Source organism: Chiloscyllium plagiosum, unplaced genomic scaffold (assembly GCF_037043375.1).
Source record: "Chiloscyllium plagiosum isolate Xiang-an unplaced genomic scaffold, Cpla_swu_hap1 HiC_scaffold_22, whole genome shotgun sequence".
NCBI lineage: Eukaryota > Metazoa > Chordata > Chondrichthyes > Orectolobiformes > Hemiscylliidae > Chiloscyllium > Chiloscyllium plagiosum.
In genome coordinates this window covers 37,213,789-37,225,812 of record NW_028270160.1, presented here as the reverse complement: position 1 = coordinate 37,225,812, position 12,024 = coordinate 37,213,789, and the positions used below count along the sequence as shown (strand labels likewise).

The following is a 12,024-nucleotide window of genomic DNA, read 5'->3' as shown; positions in this document are numbered from 1 at the left end:
TGTGGGTTTTCTCCAGGTGTTCCAGCTTCCTCCCACAGTCCAAAAATGTGCAGATTAGATAGATTGGCCATGCTAAATTGCCCATTGTGCTCAGGGATGTGTTGATTAAGTGGATCAGTCATGGGGTATGCAGGGTTACAGGGATAGGTGGTATGGTCTTCAGAGAGTCAGTGTGGACTTGATGGGCCGAATCGCCTGCTTCCATGCTGCAGGGATTCTATGATTCTAATGGTCAATCTTATTTAAGCCAAGCCAACTGTTTGGTTAGAAATTATTTATTATTCTGACTTTTAGCTTAAACACTGAATCTGTTTGTACTTGCCACTGAAGTCACTTACGCTGGTGCAAAACCATTTCATAGAATCACAGAATAGCACACCATTGAAGGCAGTTGTTCAGCGTCTCATATCCGTGCACAATAACATATACTGTCAAGGCTAGCTCTTCTCTGGTGCTTGCTGCACCCCTTCCAGAACTACCACGTAAGAAAGAATAGTAGATACACAATCCAGTGCAGATTTAATATCATTGGAGTTATAGAAGAGATAAATAAGTAGGCAGCTGCCAAAGGATTCAAAGTCTTGGTGAAAAATGTTAGAAAGTGGAGATGGTTTTCCAGACAGCTGGACAGCTGCTTAAGAGTACATGTTCAAACAGAAGAACACCTAGCGTTTGCGCCACAGTTGGAAGACAAAATTGCAACATACATGAATGAAAATTTCCAGAATGGACTTGCAGTTTCTCAAGGACCTATTCAAACTATCACCTGAATCAAGCAAGAAAAATAGGTATTGCAGATTTCAAAACCAGTCCTGGACAGTGTGCCAGGCTTATGAAGAAAACAATTTTATGCTGTGGAAGAAGACCAAATGTTCACACAGTCACCCATCAGGACTTGATAACGTGGGCATTTTGCATATCAGCAGCTTATCATCAAACTTCAACAAAAGAATGCACACAGATTGATCTGTACTGGGAACAAGGATGAGAATCCCATGAACATTCATATGCCATCCAATCAGATGGACAACAAAATTACAGCAAAGAGACTACTAAGTGAAATTAATGGGCCAAAAAAAAGATTGGCAGCTATGCTGTTATTTATGACTAATGGGACAAAGCTTCAACTAATGGTGAGATTCAAGTGAAAAACCCTCCCTAAACAGCAATTCCCAGAAAGGATAATCATCCATGTTCAAAGTAAAGAATGGATGGATGAAATTGGCTTAAAAATACGGCTGAGAAACGTTTGGAGCTTTAGATCAGTAGGAACAGTTCAAAATGAAGTCTTCTTGTCTGGGGCATCTGCAGATTATATCTTTTTGATGACATAGTTGCTGAAATTAGATTGCAAAACAATGATATTGTGGTGAGTCCTAGTGATCCAAACAGTCTTGCTCAACCATTGGACCTTTCTCTAAGCAAGGTCTTCCAGTATAGCTTAAGAACTTGATGGTACAGATGATTATTTGCAGAATAACATTGCTGATGAAGCTGATATTGATGATCCATATGATGACAGGGGTCAAAGGTCGCTGAACTTACTTCCTCACAAGGGAACAGATCACCCATCTTGAGGAGGATCCACAACAGGTCTCCTAGAATTCTCCTCTCATACTCTCCAGTGTGGCAGGGTCATCCATCTTCATCCTGTCTACCACCCTCAGCCCTCTGGGAGTTCAAGCTGAGGAAAGTGCATATGCCTCCAGGCAGGATGCGCTCAGTGTATCTGGGCCTGCTAGATACAACTGCCCCCCCTCCAAGGCCAGTGGGTTCCACAGCAGGGCAGGCTGTCTCCACCCCAGGTGGAAATGCTGGAATGCACTGAGATATGGTGGCAAGTAAAGAAAAAAGATCTTCTGAGGGCACATTGGAGGTACTGGTGAGATGTCAGTGTAAATATGATTCCATGACAACACCCTATTGTCCAGTGAGAATCGCATCATGCTTCTGGTGAAATAATTAAAGATGGAGTGAGATGTTCCTCACATCAATTTAGTCCTCACTGGACATCTTGTCCAATTTTGCCAGACATATCACCATAGACACTGCCACTTGGGCCTCTATATGATTACATCCTATGGGAGACACACATTGGACTATATCTTCCAGGCAAACCAACAGGTTGGCCAACAATTAGAGGTGTTATTCACCTAACTGCTGACAGACCTCTGATGCGAGACTCCAAGAACTTCCTCCCTCACACCAGGAACAGTGCACAGGCCCCAAGACATGATCTGTCCTCCTCCTTGACAAGGCCCGCTTTCACTTCATTCCTATGGAGAGAGATCTGCCAAATCGGGAATATTCCTAACTGAAACCTTTGTGCCTCATTAGTGAAAATCTGACATGGTTCCGTCTATTCCTCAAGTGGAAGACTTTTAACCTGCTTGACATTTTTGCATGATGGAACTGTTGAGATTAGGATACATCAGTTGGATATATAACCTTGAATCTGACACACTATCTCAAGGCTCATTTAATTACCACTATTTTATTATTAACATTTTCAATAGTGTCTACTAAAGAAGGTAAAACTGTATAAAATGTAGGTCAACAAGACTCAAGAAACCAAAAATCAGCTTGTTCTAGCTTCTTACTGAAAATATTCTGCATTATTAATGAATTCATTACCCAGCATCAGTCTAATCCACCAGTGTATTCATTACAAATAATGGTCATTTACGAGCTGTTTTTGGGCTTCACAAAATAGACAATGTTTATTTATACTAATATAAATGTAACATTTTAACCTGAGACAAAGCTCCTGGGAGTTAAATGTTTAAATATATTGTAAATGGATGATTTGTCTTGTAGTAAACTATTTTCAATCAATGGAAGTATAGCAATGTTTCAAATCTGAGTTATTCTCTGCTTTCATTTCCAGGCGACCTATTGACATTTTCAAAAGCTTGAACTTCCAGACATATTTAGGAAATCTTAGAATAATTTCTCCAAGATGATTGCTTTTAAATATTCTGTTGATTAATATTTAATTACCATGTGAAAATTATGGATTTAAATGTACACTGTAATGATAATTTGCTAAAATAAAATGAAAATCAATAGCATGCCCTATACTCTGACTTAATTTTAAATATTCACTTCTCGATATAGAATATTGTAACTTTTGGTCACTAAAACTATAAATAAAAACTATAGCTACATTTTTCCACAAGTTGATGCCAAATTACAACAAGAGTAAGTGAGTTTGAAGTTAAATAATTATTATAAAATACCTAATATCACTGAAGTATGAGAAATCGTCAAGAATGTCTTTGGAAAATGCCCAATCATTTCCTTGGTTATTACCTTTATCATGTCTAATATTTGCTAGAATTAGTCAAAGCTTTTTAAAATACTTGATAAAGTAAAACACCTCCCAGTCATATTTGTCAAACAAAACCTCAACAGAAAATTGTCATAGAGTCAGAGATGTACAGCATGGAAACAAACCCTTCGGTCCAATTCGTCCATACTGAACAGATATCCCAACTTAATCTAGTCCCATTTGCCAGCCCATATCTCTCTAAACCCTTCCTATTAATATACTGATCCAGTTGCCTTTTAAATGCTGTATTTGTAACAGGCTTCACCACTTCCTCTGGCAGCACATTCCACACACGCACCACTGTCTATGTGGAAATGTTGCCCCTTAGGTCCCTTTAATACTTTTCCTCTCTCACCCTAAACCTATGCCCTCTAGTTCTGGATTCTCCAGCCCAAGGAAACGACCTTGTCTATTTATCCTATTCATATCCCTCATGATTTTATAAACCTCTATAAGGTCACCCCTCAGCCTCCGAAGCTCCAGGAAAAAAATCCCAGCCTGTCTAGCCTCTCCCTATAGCTCAAATTCTCCAACACTGGCAACGTCCTTGTAAATATTTTCTGAACCCTTTCAAGTTTCACAACATCCTTCCGTTAGGAAGGAGACCAGAACTGCATGCAATATTCCAAAAATGGCCTAAACAATGTCCTGTACAGCCACTACATGACCTCCCAACTTCTATACTCAATGCTTTGTTCAATAAAGGAAAGCATACCAAATGCCTCCTTCACTATCCTATTTACTTGTGACTCTACTTTCAAGGAACTATGAACCTGCACTCCAAGGTCTCTTTGTTCAGCAACACTCCCTAGGACCTTACCATTAAGTGTACAAGTCCTGCTAAGATTTGCTTTCCCAAAATGCAGCACCTCGCATTTATCTAAATTAAACTCCATCTGCCCCTCCTCAGCCCATTGGCCTATCTGATCAAGATCCTATTGTACTCTGAAGTAACCTTCTTCACTGTCTACGACACTTCCAATTTTGGTGTCAACTGCAAACTTACTAACTATAACTCTTATGCTCACATCCAAATCATTTATATAAATGATGAAAAGTAGTGGATCCAGCATTGATCCTTGTGGCACTCCACTGGTCACAGGCCTCCAGTCTGAAAAGCAACCCTCCACCACTACCCTCAGTCTTCTACCTTCGAGCCAGTTCTGTATCCAAATGGCTAGTTCTCCCTGTATTCCATGTGATCTAACCTTGCTAACCAGGTTCCAATGAGGAACCTTGTTGAACGTCTTACTGAAGTCCATATAAATCATGTCTACCACTCTGCCCTCATCAATTCTCTTTGTTACTTCTTCAAAAATCTCAAATTCATGAGACATGATTTCCCATGCAGAAAAACCATTCTGACTATCCCTAATCAGTCCTTGCCTTTCCAAATACATGTAAAATGCTCAGGATTCCTTCAAACAACTTGCCTGGTCTTTGGTTCCCTGGCTTGTCCTTACCACCCTTCTTAAATAGTGGCATGATGTTAGCCAACGTCCTGCCTTCCGGTACCTCACCTGTGACTGTCAATGACACAAATATCTCAGCAAGGGGCCCAGCAATTACTTCCCTAGCTTCCCACAGAGTTCTAGGGTACACCTGATCAGGTCCTGGGGATTTATCCACTTTTATGTGTTTCAAGACATCCAGTACCTCCCCTGTAAGATGGACATTTTTCAAGTTGTCACCATTGTTATAACACGGGATAAACACTCCTGCTTAATTTAAAGCAGCAACACAGAAAAGATTTATCCTTCATGTTAACAAGTACTGGTTCCCACTTTTAGTTCTCGGGAAGGAACCTACACAATGAATTATAACCTGCGTGAAAGGTTCTTCAAATGTGGGAATTGGCAACAAAAGTGCTGGTTTTATTACCGCCTGTGGCTTATCTACCATTTGGCATATATGACACATTCAGCAGAAGTTAACCACATCCTTGTACGTTCCAAGCCAATAAAAATTTTTTTGTACCTTAACCTGAGTCTTTCATACCCCAAGGTGACCTCCTACACATAATTCATGTGCTACCTGGAACACTTCCTGTCTGTATGCTACCAGCAACACAATCTGGTGCACTACTCCTTGACACTAACCTGCCGTGGTCTCCAGTTCTACCTTAGGATTCTATCTTTCAGATAACCCTCCAGAATATTCTCTGTCTCCTTTATAGAGTACGCGTCCACATCTATATCTTTTATTGTCTTGTCTTGCTGTTGCAAGTCCCTTAGCCTTTCAGGAGTAAACATTTCTGTCTGACCCTCTGCCCCTGCACCATTATTATCAAACAGGGTGCCTGCTAACTCCTAACCTCAACTCCTCCATCCTTCTCTTTACTTTTTGCTTTGTGTTGTGACTTATGATAGTGTGATCTGGTTCCTACATAGTCTGAAAAATACCAGGATATTTCTATTCTAACTCCTCTTCCTTGAGCTTCTCCACAACATGGAGTGTCACTCCCACCTTGGATCCTGCCAAATCATTCCCAAGAACAAACTGAATTCCTGGAACTGACACTCTATCAATCACTCCCACTGTAACTTTCCCAGTCTTGAGTTGTCTCTCCAGCCTGATCTTACATTGGGGAACACTAAATTTCTGTCCATCTATCCCACAAATTACCACACTCTCGGGTGTCAGATCAGAAAGAGTGCATATTCGCTTGTCCCTTACTATCAGCGACTGGTTAAATCCTGAACTTCTTGTCCTTCTCCCCCTGTTCTTTCTTAGTAAACTTTACCCAAAAAGGCAAATTCTTTGTAGAGATCAGGTACTAACTCCATACCCAGCCCCTGCCTAGGCTGTACACTCTCCTCCAGCTCCTCGGCTCTTCTTGGGGTCTCCTTTACTACCTTCACTAATGCCACTGACTTAGCTTCTTTTACCACATCTTTTCCCACAGCATCCTTCTCGAATGACCAATACTGTGACTTTGCATGCCCCACCTTCAGGCAGTGAAAACATCTTTTCCCAGTGCCTTTCTAAAACCACTGGCACTGTAATTTTCTGTGTCCCACTCCATTACAGTGAAAATACCTAAGGCCTTTCACCTCCTGTCTACCCTCTTGGGCCTTTTTTTTATCCTGTGGTAAATTCTTACCAGTGCCCTCTACTCTTGGTTTCCTAGTGTAGGATCTCCCCTTCTCCCAACTTCTATCCCTCACAGGACAAAATTTTGGCCAGAAGCTTATCTTATGATCCAACATGTACTCATCTGCTAATTCTGCTGCCCTTCTCACTTCCTGACCTTCCTCCATGTGAATTCTTACCATCTCTGGAAGTGAGTTTTTAAACTCCTCCAGCAGAATAATCGTTCTTAGAGCCTCAAAGGTCTTACCTATTTTCAAAGTACGCATCCATTGATCAAAATGACTCTGTTTATTTTTTCCCAAACACAATATAAGTCTGACCTGGTTCCTTCTTTATGTTTCTGATCCACTGTCTAAATGCTTCTGGTACCAATTCATAAGTACTTAAAGTCTGTTTAACCTCTTGACCACTCATCTGACAGTGTGGCAAATACCTCACTAGCTCTGCCTACAAGTTTAGTCTGAACTAGCATTACCCACAAATCCTTGGACCACTCCATTTGCCTAGCCAATTTTTCAAATGAAATAAAGAAGGCTTCAACATCTTTCTCATCAAAATGTGGCAGTTTTGACATATTTATATATATTGCTACCTTCTTTTTTAATCTCCATCCTGTTAACTTAACTTTGCTGACTCAGTTGCAACTTCTCAAGTTTAAATTCTCTCTCTTTTTCATCTAAAAACATTCTCTCTTCCTTTTTCCTCCCTGTCTCTCTCTTTCTCTATCCCTTTCTTCTCTCCTCTTTGCTCAGCCAAGAACCTTCTCTCTTTTTCCTCTCTCCTCTCTTTTTCTCTTTCTTTCTCCCTCTCTTATCTCTTTCTCCTCTCTCTGTCCCTTTCTCTCTCCCTTTGTTTATCTTGTAACTCCATTTTCCTCAATTGTCATTTTAGTTTTTCTACCTCTACTGCACTTGGTCTGTTTCTCTGATATACCTAAGTGTTTAAATAATCCCCTTACAATTTCAGCTTAACTTTCATCCCTGGTTAAACCCAAAACTAACTTATTTGCTAATTCTGAAAGAATGACCTTTTTCTTTCTTTCTAAACTTCCTTGGCAAATCTGGGAATCAACTTCAAATCCCAGAACCTCTTTAGCAATTTCAAGAGCTATTTCTCTCACTTTAAATTTAATCAACCACAAGTCACTGAAATTAAACAAATTGTCTCACCTACATTTTATTTAAAAGTCTGGGACACAAAGCTGCAAGTGTTTAAATCTGCTGGGACTTTTCATACCCCCACATCTGTTCAAATCTGTCTAAACCAGTTCAAATCCCAGATCCGAGCCCCCAAACTGTTACGACACGGGGTAAACACTTCTGCTTAATTTAAACCAGCAGCACAGAAAAGACTTATCCCATGCAGCAATCTGTCAAAATTCGAGAGGCCAGGAACTACTTAAAGTAAAAATTAACAACTTTATTTCTTAAAGTATAACACAGAATAATTAACTAACAGCTATTTACAAGTCCTTCATCTAACCTAGCTTTCACCTTCCCTTTCTATAATACTAGTCTGATAAAACTCCCAATTAAGATTTATAAAACAAAACTTCTTATCTCAAAACCAGGCAGCTTTCAGTTTTCTCTATATTCCTGTCTTCTTTTCTTCTTTTTGGGGATTCTGCTTCAGAGGTTACTGATCAATAAAGGTACCTTTATAGGTAGCTATTTTTCAGACAGTCTTTACATGCTGGTAGCTTGGCAGTTCTCCTCTCAGCTGTTCAATTCTATCCAATCTTATACCACAAAGCATTGGATTGTGTCATTGGCTTTTAAGATTGTCAATGTACTAAATTCCATCTGGATTAGAGTTTAGTATTTTTCAGGGTATAATTTAAACTGATTGGCCTAATTCAAATCTGTTTTGTTGTTTCCAGGCAACCAGCTACCCTAATTACCCCAGTAGCTGGAGCACATGTTATATTGTATTTTATTGAGAACACTTGGTGCTGTCACTGCTAGCTGTTAACTCTCTTAAAGGTACAATACACTGTCATCTTCTATTTCCCCACTTTCTATATTTTCCATGTCCTTCTCCACAGTAAATACTGATGCAAAGCACTTGCTTAGTATCTCTCCGATCTCCTGCAGCTCCACACATAGGCTGCCTTGCTGATCTTTGAGGGGCCCTCTTCTCTCCCTTGTTACCTTTTTGTCCTTAATGCATTTATAAAATCCCTTTAGATTCTCCTTAACCCTATTTGCCAAAGCTATTTCATGTCCCCTTTTTGCCCTCCTGATTTCCCTCTTAAGTATACTCCTACTGACTTAATATTCTTCTAAGGATTCATTCAATCTCTCTTGTCCATACCTGACATATGCTTCCTTCTTTTCCTTAACCAAAACCTCAATTTCTCTAGTCATCCAGCTTTATCTACACCTACTAGCCTTTCCTTTCACCCAGACAGGAATGTCCTATCTCTGGACACTTTACCTGCGAACACCTGCCCCCAATCAGCTTTGGATAGTTCTTGCCTACTACCATTAAAATTAGCCTTCCTCCAATTTAGAACTTCAATTTTTAGATCTGGTCTATCCTTTTCAATCAAAAGTACTGTAAAATAGACTTCCCTGTTCTTAAAAAAAGGGTGACTCTCACATCACTGTTCAAGCATTTAAATTTACTCAGATTCTGAGCTAAAGCAAAATGGATAATAATTTTAGGAGATTATGTATGTGGATTGCTGAGTTCTTGTAGCATGTCCAGCAGTAGAAGTCCCTTCCAATAAGGATGAGGTTTGTTCATGGCAAACATGAGGTGTAGCTCTCAAAATACTTAACACAGATTTGTGTGAAGTACAGGCAACCATTTGCTGCATGCTGTCTGTGTACACTACTCAGCAGAATAATGGAAGCGTTCTAACAAGCTGCTTCTTCAGTTCCACAGCATGTATCTAAACTATTGTAAAGACAGGGGAGAAAGTGAGGACTGCCGATGCTGGAGATCAGAGTCAAGAGTATGGTGCTGGAAAAGCACAGCAGGTCAGCAGCTTTTGAGGAGCAGGAGCATCGACGTTTCGGGCATAAGCCCTTCATCAGGAAAGCTATTGGTTACCTTTTGGTTAAGTGTGGACTTATTATGGAAACATAACAAGCTATTTTTCAGTAAACGAGAGGAAAAAAGGTCCGGAGATTTAAACATAAACTAAATGCCCAACTTTCATTTAAAGATTGGAAATACTGACTAAACCTATGTATTGATCAGTTGTTTACCCTGCATTTTTGATGTCACATCTTAGTTTTAAGAAGGCTTTTGATCCACGCTTTATTTCCTCTCCTGCTCACCTCTCATTTTGGAGACTTTATTTCTTGGACAAAATCTTAACTAGAGCACCAATTTCTACCTCGACACTAAATTACCACTTTGACCCAAATTCCTCGTGATTCACTCTGTCTCAGTCTTACTCTGGCAAAGTCTCCATCATTCTGACTGTTCGCCTTACTTCTTCCAAACGATAAGCCATGGCTTTCCAAATACAATCATTTCCTTGAGATTAATTCTTCAAATGTTCAGACTTCATTTCCATATCTTTCACAATTTCCTCTAAACATTTGTTTACTCTCTTACAGTCCAATGCTTTGTCAGGTTGTTGATATTTTCATTCAGCTAAGAAACAGCTCTGGTCAGTTCAGTCACTGTGGTTTAAGATTCATCTGCAGAACTCTTACAAAGGATTGATCACTTCACTTAGGCATTCTGTTCATTTTGGAATTTTTTCTTAATGGCAACTGATTGCTCCTCAGTCTCTTTCAATTTAATCACCAGCGTTTCCTTCTGCTCCTTCAAAAAAAAATCCATTACTGCTTTTAAAGTCTGGATCTGCTCTTCCATCTACTGTACACCTCATTGTTTTATTCATTGGAGTTCACAACTTACAATGCGCTTTTCAAACAAATTTCAACTGTTTTGTCAGAAAGAGTTATAATTCCACATTCAACCAATTAGTTTGACTCATTAGCATTTCCTTCTAATAATGGTATTTTTTCTGATGTTCGCTAGAAATAGCTGTTGCTGGATGTTTGTCAAAGTTCAATGGAAGATCTAACTTGGTTAAATTTACTTCAACAAATTTATCACTTAAATTTTTCAAACCTTCCTTTAAATGTCTTATGTCCTATGGCTAATACTCAAGTGTTGTTATACTTTGTGTTGTTCATTACTAGTCATATCATTTGAATTAGTATTCTGCGCTAATCAGTCATTCATAATGCCTGTTTCCTGATGCTACCTGTGATGTTCTTGCATCCTTATACTGTCTTATTTTCATGCTGGGCTTATCCTGTCTTCCACTTTATCCTACAAAGCTACCAACATAAACAAGAAACAGTCTTGGATGTTCCTTAGCCTTCCGAAGATTCCATGGCTTTGATCAAACAACAGTTAACTTTACTATATAATATCAGAACTGTAATACAATCTACAATAGATGCACAAGATATTTCTCATACACAGAATTAACATGTGCTAATTATGAGTAACAAAACTATGATAGAACACACACAATACACATCAAATAATAAATTCAATTAAGACAGGTTCCACAAATTTACCAGAAATCCCCCCAAACACAATGCCACAGTGCACCATCAAATCTCAGTAAACTTCACAAGGAATTACAATTCATCACTCTTTGCCAATCTGATCTTGAAATATTTTCTCAAAACTTGGTCTGTCAAGAACTGCCTCAAAGACTGCTCCCATTGCAGTTGGTCACCCACCTTTCCTGGGCTTATAAAATCATTCAGGACATGGATAGGGTGAATAGCCAAGGTCTTTTCCCTGGGCTAGGGGAGCCCAAAGCCAGAGGACATGCGTTTAGGGTGTGGGGGGAAAGATTTGAAAGGGACATAAAGGGTAACTTTTTCACACAGTGGGTGGTGAGTGTATGGAACGAGCTGCCAAAGGAAGTGGTGGAGGCTGGTACAATTTCAACATTTAAAAATCATCTGGATGGATATATGAATAGGAAGGGTTGAGAGGGATATGGGATAAAAGCTGGCAAATGGGATGAGATTAATTTAGGATATCTGGACGAGTTGAACCGCAGAGTTTGTTTGTTTCCGTGCTGTATATATCGCTATGATTATGACTATACTATATGTCCTCCTGCAGAGTGAAACTGCACCGTAGTATTTACTCATAGGCACAACTTCATCTTGTCTGAAATTATGTAAAATGCACAATTTATTCCATTAAAATTGAATATATCTACCTTGTGTGGTATTGGACTGTTTTTAAAGTATGGTAAGCTATTTAAACAATGTTAAAATCAAAATTCTAATTATTGCAAGAGCATAATAAACAACTGTTCCTAAATGTTGCAGTTTTAAAATGATTTTAAGATTGTAATGTGCAGAAAAAATGTGTAAAGTCAATAAAGAAGACACAAATGGGGTGGCACTGTAGCTCAGTGGATAGCACTGCTGCCTCGCAGCGCTAGGGTCCTGGGGTTGATTCTCGACTAGAGTGACCTGGGACCCTGGCTCTGCGTGGACTTTGCACATTCTCCCCGTGTCTGCATGGGTTTCCTCCAGGTGCTCTGGTTTCCTCCCACAATCCAAAGATGTGCTGGTCAGGTGAAATGGCCATGCTAAATT

At 39.5% G+C, this 12,024-nt stretch overlaps 1 long non-coding RNA gene across 1 annotated transcript in view; it reads right to left on the bottom strand.

Annotated features, from left to right (window-relative positions):
* Nucleotides 1-12,024, bottom strand: part of LOC122560958 (uncharacterized) — a 63,371-nt gene that overhangs the window by 24,040 nt on the left and 27,307 nt on the right. The gene's annotated exons all lie outside the window — the stretch shown is intronic.